The sequence below is a fragment of the Hyla sarda genome, chromosome 1 (assembly GCF_029499605.1).
Source record: "Hyla sarda isolate aHylSar1 chromosome 1, aHylSar1.hap1, whole genome shotgun sequence".
NCBI lineage: Eukaryota > Metazoa > Chordata > Amphibia > Anura > Hylidae > Hyla > Hyla sarda.
The window spans coordinates 430,952,016-430,961,950 of NC_079189.1; the positions used below are offsets into that span (position 1 = coordinate 430,952,016).

At 39.9% G+C, this 9,935-nt stretch overlaps 1 long non-coding RNA gene across 2 annotated transcripts; it reads right to left on the reverse strand.

Annotated features, from left to right (window-relative positions):
• Window positions 1–1,458: 1,458 nt before the first annotated feature.
• LOC130281991 (uncharacterized) lies at window positions 1,459–9,574 on the reverse strand. 2 transcript variants are annotated; one of them, XR_008846191.1, is made up of 5 exons: window positions 9,519–9,574; window positions 7,978–8,045; window positions 1,926–1,995; window positions 1,697–1,775; window positions 1,459–1,597 (listed from the first exon to the last, which is right to left on the reverse strand). It is a non-coding gene; the product is annotated as an uncharacterized LOC130281991 (long non-coding RNA). The 2 variants fall into 2 exon arrangements; XR_008846198.1 differs by lacking the exon at window positions 7,978–8,045.
• Between the last annotated feature and the right edge of the window lie 361 nt (window positions 9,575–9,935).

Consider the following 9,935-nt stretch of genomic DNA (forward strand, 5'->3'; position numbering starts at 1 on the left):
GTTTTAATACACCATATGGGGGGGCTAATGCTGATGTTGCTTTAATCTAATGTAAAATATATGTAGTCCTTTGTAATTTATCATGAAACGGAATATCTCCAATACATTTCTATAATTATCCCTAACACTTTAGGAATCAGTCTACAGGATTTCTATTCAGTGTTATTCCTCTCATTTCATGAAATCTCCTATGGCTTTTTTCAAAGCTATGTTGGTTTTACATTTTTATTTTTCTATAACGCTTCTGCAGATTGACCTGTATAAGAGAATCTATCATTGAAATATCATTTCAGCCAAAAATTAATGGCACAGTATTTGTAAAAGAAGTTACATAATCATTTTGTGGTAACTATTTCCAAGAAAACGCCATGCACATGGTGGCACTACCATCTACTGGCTTATTATTATAGCACAGCCTATAAAAATAATTTCTGAAAGAAGAAGCTAAATGTTCTTTCATTTTTCTAAACTTGGCATAACTTTTTAATTTTAAAGACGTTTTTTGGTTGATTTTTCTGGTTTCGAAGAGCCCTCTCCTATAATCTTGTAGGGAATTCTCAGATAGTAGGGGTGACAGCCACATTCAGGTCCTCATGTGTCAGACAAAGCAGGACAGATACAAAAAGCACCCCTTTCTATGTTTGTGCAATACAATGACAGCTCAATATTTTTCATGAGAATTGTATAATGTAAGGCACCTGAGGTTGTAAAAAAAGAAAAAAACACAAAAAAAACAAAACATGAGTTTATGGTTTAACTAATCACAGCTCCTAATAAAAGAACACCTACAATATTTTTCTATATTATCTTTAATATCAGAAATGTGAACCCAGACTAAGCCAACTACAAACTCATAAGGAAATAAGTAAAAATAGAATTATTATGGAATGCAGGCAACAAAACACCAGTGACAGGACAAGGTAACAAATATGCAGTAACAAATGAACATTACTAAGAAGGAGCCTGAGATCCACTTAAAGGGGTATTCCAGGATCTTTTTTTATTTGACTATGCCACAGGGGCTGTAAAGTTAGTGAAGTTCATGATATAACGTGTAATATATATTATATGTAATATAATATAATGTGTGTGACGGTGGTCTCACAATTCTTCTGTGATTTTTGCCCCAATATGTATTTTTAACAGCATACAAAACTACACATGTCTCTGGATTTCCCAGGTTGCAGTGCATCGAGACTTGACATCACTAGTCAGGTGGACAGAGGGAGCCTTTCTGCTTCAATTTAGCAACAGTTGTAGGCCCCCTGGTTAAAAAAAAACCACTGTGTTTCAATGGGTGGGGTGGTTGATGTGTGGGAGGGAGGAAATTGACCTCATACTTACAAACTATGGAACTATGGGATGTGTAATTTAGAGAATGAAATTCAACAGGAAATACCCAGTTCTGGCAGGTGGCTACAGATAGCTCATCAGGGATTACAGTTAGCGAATACTGTAAACATAGGGTCATGAGGGACCACACATGGGGTAAAAGTGCATAATCACATGTAAATGAAGCAATGTACAGTGGATATACTTATATGATGATATATTGAAAGTGACACACTGCTCTGGACAGCTGCGTACAGGTGGCAATCTAGAATAGAATAGAAGATACATAGGAAGGTGTTATAATTGTCTACATACTCCAATTTGTAGGTATATGGGGGGGAAACTGCTGAAAGGTAGAGATTACCTTAAGTCCGGGTGCTTGATGACACCTGTTTATGTGATGAGAGGAGTCTCCACTCCGATGTAGAATAAGTAGATAGGATCTAAAACAATAACCGGATGTCTAGATTAAATAGTTTATTTAGTGGGTTTTGGCTGAGAGGTGGGGGGGGGGGGGGAGAGGAGAGAGAGGTGAGAGTGGAGGAGGAGGGGGGAGAGGGAAGAGGGGATAGATAGTAGTAAGCATATGTTACCTTTTGCATGGGTATGCCCGTTTGATAGGGTTAGATGTCGAGGATGATCGTCATGCGGGAGCAACAGGGTCTAGGTATAAATAATATGCGATGAGGAGGGTGGGAATAGGGGGCAGGAGAAGGGGGGGAAGGGAGGAAGGAGGAAGGAGAGGAGGGAGGAGGGGTTTTTTGAGGGGGTGAATATAGGTGGTGGGGGGGGAGGTTGGCCAATATTGATAAAATGGCTCGACACTTGGATAGGCAAGGACGGTGAATATGCCTGGGACAGGGGTTGGATGGGATATGAGGGAGAAGTAGGGGGGGGGTAAAGGAGAGGGGGGGAGGGGGGGAGAAAAGGGGGGGAGGAAAGGGGGGGGGGGTTTGTTGAAATGTCTCTCAGATTACATCGATTATACGCATGGGGGCTTATATGAGGGCGCTGTCCATGTTTAAGTACGGGAGGTGGGGTGTGTCCCCATGACTATTTTTTAGCACAAAAAAAGTTTGCACATATTTTAAAGGGAACCTGTCACAATGAGAATGTTATCTTATCTATTGAGATAATGTTGTAGAGCAGGAGAAGCAGAGTAAATTGACATGTATTTTTGTGGGAAATAATTCAGTATACCTTGACATTTATTGGTTGAAATATACAATCTTTCCTGGCTTAGGAGTCCAGTGGGTGGTCCTAACCTAAAGTGACACTGTCTTATCATTGAGTGACACAATCTTTTCCCACAAAAATATATATAAATCTGTTCAGCCCCTTCTGCTCTATAACAAGATGATGATGGATTACATGTAACTCATATTTGCAACAAATTAGACTATAGCCCTAAACCAAAAACTATTAGGAGGAAAATGTGCAAAAATGGTAACTGTTTTATGAAATCAATGTGCAAGCCTAATTGATTTTATGTTACAGTACAAATGTAAAATGCAAATGAATTACAGTGCTCATGGCACACTGTAGTAGTTTTTGGAACCTCAGCATGCGCTGTTTTTTTTTTGTTTTTAATTTATTTTTCAATGTAGAAATACATTACAAAAAATACATAAAATTGCATGTTAAAGAGTACCTGTCATCAACAAAAACTTTTAATATGTTGTTCATAATCATTAATGAAGAGATATTGTAATATATCTTCATTAAAAAATATTAATATTTATACCAGTTTTTTCATTTTATACTTTTGGCCACTAGGGGTCACTCTTCTATGCCTGGTCTGCAAGCAGCATCCTATGCTTTTCATGGTAAGTATACAGCTTTTAGGACTAATGCTGAAGGGCTCTGGTCCTTCCACCGGAAGTTCAGTACTGTGAGCTACAAGCCTGCACATGCCTCTCATATAACAGCCAGTCACCTCCCCCTCCCCCCTGCTCTGTGTTCTCCCTGCCCCTCACCACACGTTATCTTATACATTGTATTATCTCACTGCACTCCCTGCTCTGACATTCATCTTACTGCCTCTATAATTGCTCCCTCAGCCCCTGGTTCTCAGCATTGACTTTTTAGTGCAGAGAGACACAGGAGAGAGAGACAGGCTGCTGTCCCTCCCCTGTACTTAGTCTGTATGCACACTGCAGAGCAGTGTTTCCCAACCAGGGTGCCTCCAGCTGTTGCAAAACTACAACTCCCAGCATGTCACGACAGCTGTTGGCTGTCTGGGAGTTGTAGTTTTGCAACAGCTGGAGGTGCCCTGGTTGGGAAACACTGCTGCAGAGGGAGAGCAGCATACAGCAAGACTGGCAGAAGCAGAGCCCCAGCCAGGCTTCATGTGACATCATGCCTGCCAGGACCCGCCTCCTTCCACCCCTCAGAAAGACAGTGCTCCTGAGCTAATGAAGAGGGATGAAAAAAGGTATTTCCACAGTGTTTTAAACCTCAATAAACACAGGGATAGGCATAGTTAGAGAAAGGGACAGACGGGAAGGGGGATCAGGGAAAGTTTAGATGATGACAGGTACTCTTTAACATTTTATTGGGATGTAGTTTTTGTATAAAATCAGTTCTGTTAACATTATTTTAAAACAATTTCTTAAAAAAAATGCAGCAATGCTTTTATTTCAAAGCAGTGAAATACATACTATACTGTCACCACTAGATGTCAGTAAATCCCTATGATATACCTTGCTTGGCACATAGATAAGGTATAGGGAAATCACAGAATGTAAAACAATTTCTTTATATGTGATATAAATAAAAGAAAATGAATGACAAATAGCAAAGGAAAATGTATTATGGATATAATTATGGATATGCTTTTGTGTGCGCTGGGAGCTTTTTTTTTTTGCATAGACACATAAGCACTTTTATAACCTGAACATCCCCTAACGGAGCCATGTGTTAAAATAGTTATAAAATACATTTCAATATCAGCAGATATTATCTAGTTTGTAGATAAGAAATGAGAAAGTTTACTGTCCACTGATGGAGGTCTGGTCAGAGGTATACCCCTTGCACCAAACAAATGACCCCCCCCCCCCTGTACATGTGAATTGAGGCCCTTACCCCCCCCCCCCCCCCCCACCCTCCTTACAGTTAAATAAAGTAGCTCACAATTAATGTATTTTATGATCGGTGCATCTGCTTCTCTTTTCTTCTCCACCAGTCTCAGATGCCATGAGGACTTCTTCCAAACAAAACTTCATCTTTTTAGCATTTGCAGGACAAACATGTTAGACTCCCCATTTTTTCAGTGCCCTCCCCACCACTACACAATCTCCCAATGTCCCCAAACAGTAATAATGCCCCCCCCCCCCCTTGTGCATAAAATAGGTAGTTAGGTAGGTAGGTTAGTAGCTAGGTAAGTAACCAGGTAGGTAGCTAGGTAGGTAGGTTGGCAGAAAAATAGCTAGATATGTAGCTATGTATGTAGTTCACCAGGTAGGTAGCTAGGTAGGTAGCTATGTATTTAGGTAGGTAGATAGCTACCTAAGGGGTAAGGGGGTAGGTAGCCAAGTAACTAGGTAGATAAGTATGTATCTATGTAGATGGGTTCCCTTTAATTAACCTTGCAATGTTTCAGTATGATAGCCTTATTTTCAAACAATACTATATCGTTAAGCAATACCATATTGTTACAACATGACACAAGATACCAAACTGATATCATTATATTAAATATATGCAGTTCATCCATATGTTTTGTAATCATGTACAATAGATATATGCATGGCATGGAAAAAGTGCCTATAATGCATATAATGGAAATTGGGCTTTGGTCTCTAAAGCATTCTGAGAGATACCATCTTTGTTATGATTCAGCCTCCAGACTACTTTTATGAACATAGTGCCAACTCCTACAGTGCTTCTTGTCCCACAAAGGAACCACAAGGGAAGCTGGAACTGCACACTCCACTAGACCACACTGGAATCTTCAACAATATTAAGGTCTTCCAGAAAAAGCTTTACAGTGACAGTGAGTTTTTATGACTGGCTAGAACAAGTTAGGGTCATAAAAGGGGTTTTTCATCTCACTAATGTAGTTAAACATGTAGGACATGTCAGGTTACACATTGCCGAAAAAACAGTACATTCATTAAGCAAACTTCCTCCTTCTTCTTATATCCCCGCTCCTTTCCTCCTCTTGTTGACAGGTTGTTGTCTAGGTTACTGGCCACTGCACCACACTAGAAGTTTCACACATGCTGCCGATCACCCGATGGTGACCCACCTCGGCCACTGATTGGCTAAGCGGACATTTCCTGCATGTCTGGACGGAGTATATAAGCTACAAGCAATGGCACTGGTGGGGGATCGTGGCAGATAAGTATGAGTTTTTTTTTGTGTCCCGCCCACCCTGAACACCTTTACATATAAAAGTGTTTACTTGGCCAATGCCTTTAATGCAATCCTTTGCATGTGTGTCATATTAATAACCTACAGTGTTTAACTCGCCCCCGAAAATGATGTAACCCTTTTTTCCCTAACACAAACTTATATATGATATGCCACACACAAAAAAAAAAAAAAAAAAAAACATTTAATAATACATAGCACCAATTCCAGGGGTGTTGACACTGCATTGCACAATGACTCCTCAATTCATATCTGAAACATTTATTCTGACAGGTACTTTAGACGACTCCCTTTACAAGAAAAAATATATGTGTTGTAGGTTTATATGATAACCTACACTGATAATCGGCTTGCCCATGCCAAAAAGTTAAACAGATTTGTAAACTACTTCTATTTAAGAATCTTAATCCTTCCAGTACTTATCAGCTGCTGTATGCTACAGAGAAAGTTGTATGTTCTTTCTTGTCTGACCACAGTGCTCTCTGCTGACACCTCTGTCCATGTCAGGACCTGTCCAGAGCAGGAGAGGTTTCCTCTGAGGATTTGCTCCTACTCTGGACAGTTCCTGACACGGACAGAGGTGTCAGCAGAGAGAACTGTGGTCAGACAGAAAATAACTATACAACTTCCTCCATAGTATACAGCAGCTGATAAGTGCTGGAGGAATTATGATTTTTAAATAGAAGTTATTTACAAATCTATTTAACTTTCTGCCACCAGTTTAGAAATAATTTTTTTCACCGGAGTACCCCTTTAACTCCTTGGGGACCGAGCCCATTTTGACCATAAGGACCAGAGCATTTTTTGCAATTCTGACCACTATCACTTTATGCATTAATAACTCTGGGATGATTTTACCTTTCATTCTGATTCCGAGATTGTTTTTTCGTGACATATTCTACTTTAACATAGTGTAAAATTTTCGTCGTTATTTGCATCCTTTCTTGGTGAAAAATCCCCAAATTTCATGAAAATGTGGAAAATGTAGCATTTTTCTAAATTTGAAGCTCTCTGCTTGTAAGGAAAATAGACATTCCAAATAAATTATATATTGATTCACATGTACAATATGTCTACTTTATGTTGACATCATAAAGTTGACATGTTTTTACTTTTTGAAGACATTAGAGGGCTTCAAAGTATAGTAGCAATTTTCAAAATTTTCACGAAAATTTCAAAATCTGAATTTTTCAGGGACCAGTTAAGTTTGAAGTGGATTTGAGGGGCCTTTCTGTGAGAAATACCCCATAAATGACCCCATTATATAAACTACACCCCTCAAAGTATTCAAAATGACATTAAAAATGTTTGTTAACCCTTTAGGTGTTTCACAAGAATAGCAGCAAAGTGGAGGAGGAAAATCAAAATCTGCATTTTTTACACTAACATGTTCTTGTAGCCCCATTTTTTTTTTTTCATTTTTAAAAGTGGTATAAGGTAAAAAGAGCCCCCCAAAATTTTTAGCCCAATTTCTCTCGAGTGTGGAAATACATCATATGTTGACATAAAGTGCTTTGTGGGCTCACATCATGGCTCAAGAGGGAAAGAAAAATTGTGGGATTTTTTTAAACAAATTTTGCTGTCATAGTTTTTGGGGACCATGTTGCATTTAAGAATCCCCCATGGTGCCAGAACAGCAAAAGATCCCCCACATGGCATACTATTTTGTAAACTACACCCCTAAGGGAATGTAACAAGGGGTATAGTGAGCCTTAACACTCCACAGGTATTTGACGACTTTGCATTGAAGTTGGACGTGAAAATGGAAAATGTGATTTTTAACACTAAAATTATGGTGTTACCCCAAATTTTTCTTTTTCACAAGGGGTAATAGCAGAAAATGGACCCCAAAATTTAAAGTCCAATTTCTCCCGATTAAGAAAACACCCCATATGTGGATGTTAAATGCTCTGCTGGCACACTACAATGCTCAGAAGACAAGGATCAAAATTTGGCTTTTTGAAAGAGGATTTTGCTGAAATGGTTTTTGGGGGCCACGTGTATTTACAAAGCCCCCATAGTGCCAGAACAGCGGAAACCCCCCCACATGTGACACCATTTTGGAAACTACACCCCTCAAGGAACATAATAAGCCTTAAAGTAAGAACTTACACCTTCCAGGATTATTGAACAGTGGGTTGTAAAAGGGAAAAATTCGATTTTTAACACAAAAATTCTGATATTAACCCAAGTTTTTCATTTTAACAAGGTGTAATTGAACAAAAATCCCCCCAAAATTTGTAGCCCAATTTCTCATGAATATGTAAATACCTTATATGTGGTCCTAAATTTCTCTGTGAGCACACTACAGGTCTCAGAAGAGAAGGAGTGCTGTTTGACTGTAGGAAAGAGAATTAAGCTGTAATTTAAGTTGGGGGCCATGTGCATTTACAAAGCCCCCATAGTGCCAGAACAGTGGACCCCCCACATGTGACACCTTTTTGGAAACTACACCCTCTCAAGGAACATAATAAGCATAACAGTAAGAACTTACATCTCCCAGATTTATTGAACAGTGTGTTGTAAAAGTGAAAAATTTGATTTTTAACACTAAAATTCTGGTGTTACCCCAGATTTTTCATTTTAACAAGGTGTAATTGAACAAAAATCCCCTCAAAATTTGTAGCCCAATTTATCTGGAATAAGTAAATACCTTTATATGTGGATGTAAATTGCTTTGTGAGTGCACTACAGGTCTCAGAAGAGAAGGAGCACTGTTTGGCTGTAGGAGAGAGAATTTTGCAGTAATTTAAGTTGGGGGCCATGTGCTTTTACAAAGCCCCCATAGTGCCAGAACAGCGGAAACCCCCCACATGTGACACCATTCTGGAAACTACACCCCTCAAGGAACATAACAAGGGGTACAGTGAGTATTTACAACTCACAGGTTTTTGGAACAGTGGGCCGTAATAATTCAAAATCTGATTTTTAACACTGAATTGCTAGTGTTAGACCATTTTTTTTAACAGGGATTATAGGGGAAAAAAAAGCCCCCCCAAGATTTGTAGCCCAATTTCATTAGAGTAAGGAAATACCACATATGTAGATGTAAAGTGCTGTGCGGGTGCACAACAGGGCTAAGGTGTGAAAGAGCACCGGGCACTTTTGAGGCCTAAGGTGGTGATTTGCCCTGCAGTGGCAGAGTTTTAGACTTAAATCTCAAAAAAACAAAAACAGTAAGTGACCTACATTTTGAGTCTACACCCCTCAAGGAACATAACAAGGGGTACAGTGAGTATTTACACCTCACAGGTTTTTGGAACAGTTGCCAGTAAAATTGAAAAAAATAGATTTTTTTTAATTTAATTGCTGGTGTTACACAAAATGTTGCTAATTCACAAGGGCTAATAGGAGAAAAAGCCCCAAAAAAGTTTTGCTCAATTTCCCAAGAGTAAAAAAATACCCCATATTTGGACGTAACCTGCTGTGTGGGCAAATAACAGGACTCAAGATTCATAGAGCTATGTTCGCATTTGAGAGCTATGACATTTCATTACCTGGTGGTTACATATATTCAGAGGAAGATAAAAAAAAAGAAACCCCAACATGTGACACCATTATAGAAAGTACACCACCTGAGGAATATTTATAGGGGTGAAGTGGACATTTGGAACAGTCGGGTGTTTCTTAAATTTATTTTCCAGGAATGGATGAAGTGTAGTTTAGGAAAAAGGAAAATGATATGCTATCTGTGTACTGAGTATGATGACCCAGAGCATAGCCAAAAGTAAAACGTGTGCCCACCACAAACCCTATGCTCTGCTTCATCGCTATGGGTATGTGTTTTTGGGTGGCCATCCCTAAACTGTTACCTGAAAATGTGCACACCGCTCAGTGGAGGAGAGAGCACTGCGCATTTGAGGCCTGTCACGGATCGGCAGGCTGGAGGTGGATCCTCTGTGTCAGAGAGGGTTTGGCGAGGACCGTGTCGGTGGACCGGTTCTAAGTAGCTACTGGTTTTCACCAGAGCCCGCCGCAAAGCGGGATGGTCTTGCAGCGGCGGTAGCAACCAGGTCGTATCCACCGGCAACGGCTCAACCTCTCTGACTGCTGAGATAGGCATGGTACAAGGGATAAGGCAAGAGCAAGGTCGGACGTAGCAGAAGGTCAGGGCAGGCAGCAAGGATCGTAGTCAGGGGCAACGGCAGGAGGTCTGGAACACGGGCTAGGAACACACAAGGGAACGCTTTCACTAGGCACAAGGGCAACAAGATCCGGCGAGGGAGTGC